The following is a 1873-nucleotide window of genomic DNA, read 5'->3' on the forward strand; positions in this document are numbered from 1 at the left end:
TTTATAAAATAGGGATTTTGAATTGAAGATGATGATAGTGAGACAGACAAATTGAAGGACTTATGGTTAAGGCCAAAGGGCTGAGTGCAGTAGCAAAATGTTAAAAGGAAGGGTACAGTAGCAAAAGTTGAAAATGAAAGGTACACTAGCAAAAATTGAGGAGGTACTATGGTAGCAGAATTTGGTTATGAGTGAAGTAGCAGAAGTTGAGAAGTACTACAGTAGCAGAATTGAACTTGGCGATGACAAATGTAGTAGCAATATAGCAGCAGAAGTAATACAGTAGCAGAACTTGGCAGTGACGATGATGAGTGTAGTAGCAGCACTGGACATAGCACCTCTGGGCAATAGCGCCTCTGAACGAGTTCAAGAGCAGTAGCACCTCTAAACATGTAAGAGTGCATTAGCAACACTAGATGAGTAAAAGCGTAGTAGCCGCACGAAATAAGTTCGGTGTGATAGGAATTGGGGGAGCTTCAGTAGTAGCAACATCATTCCAATCGAAAATAGCAGCAACATTCCAGTTGGCAGTAGCAACAACATTCCAACAAGTGCAGTAGCAGCTAAAGCAAGACATGGCAGTGTCTGATTTATTTTTATTTAAGTTGTATAAGGTCAGTTTGATAATTAAACCATGACACATGACACACAGAGGAGAATTTGTCCTTATTTGTAAAAACTGTCATCATCTGTTTAAAAACAATGCAAATGAATGTTTTTGTATTTCAAATCTTTTTGGAGGGGGTATATGTGGTTAATTTGCTAAATTATTTGTGCTCGTGTCTTACTCCATGTGAATCCAACTAATTTACCCTCTTCGTCATTTAAATTTAGGATAATATCCACTAGCCCTAATTTTAAGAATTTATTTTCACTAACAAAATCAGATTTTAAAATTCCCAAGAGCCAACTTAAACAACAGAAAGACAATTATACCTTTAATGAATTAAATGAAATATAATAGACCATTTTAAGAGTTTATTATAAAATAAAGTTTCTATGATCGGATTCCCACGACCAATGACCATTGATCGGGATTTTGGGGCATTTGATCAAGCTCCGGAGACTGTTGACCAGGCTCTGACGACCGATGACCGGACTCCGACGAAAGCTAGGGGATTTATTAGGGGCAGTAAAGGTCTATTAGGGGCAGTAGGGGGTCTGTTGGAGGTATATTAGGGGCAGTAAGGGGTATTTTGGAGGCAATATGCATGAGGCATGGTTCGGGGGGGGGGGGGGGGGGTCGTACTAGGGGCAGTAAGAAGGTTTACTAGGGACAGTAGGAGGGTCTACTAGGGACAGTTGGGGGCAGTATGAGAGTCTACTATAGGTAGTAGGAGGGTCTACTGAGGGCAATAGAAGTAAACGACCTGCGTTTTCTCCACTTCCAAACCCCTCACCAACAACAACAACCAAAGCTTCTCCACGACCAAATCCCTCACCACAGTGGGTCCTACCACCGTTGCCCACCTCACAATTCACACAACCAATTTCAAAATCCCCAATCTCTTTGAAAACCCAAGAAATTTCAAATCTCCCAAATGACTCGCACCAAGCAAACCCTTAAGTCCCTAGCATCACTAAAACACCTTGATTTGGAAAATTTAAATAAACCATAAATTGGGAAAACTCCTCAGATTAATCCACCTCCTAGTCCCTCACCGCCTCCGACGACTTCCTCTACTGTCCCTCCTAAGACTATGAACCCACCACTGACTCCCTGCCTAACTTTGCCACCGTCTTCGCCTTCCAACACTTCTTATTCTACTCCCCCTCGATCTGAGAGAGAGAGGTCATCGATGGCAGGAGCCAGAAATGGATGTGGAGAGAGAGAGAGAGAGAGAGAGAGAGAGAGAGAGAGAGAGAGAGAGTA

The sequence above is a fragment of the Fragaria vesca genome, linkage group LG7 (assembly GCF_000184155.1).
Source record: "Fragaria vesca subsp. vesca linkage group LG7, FraVesHawaii_1.0, whole genome shotgun sequence".
NCBI lineage: Eukaryota > Viridiplantae > Streptophyta > Magnoliopsida > Rosales > Rosaceae > Fragaria > Fragaria vesca.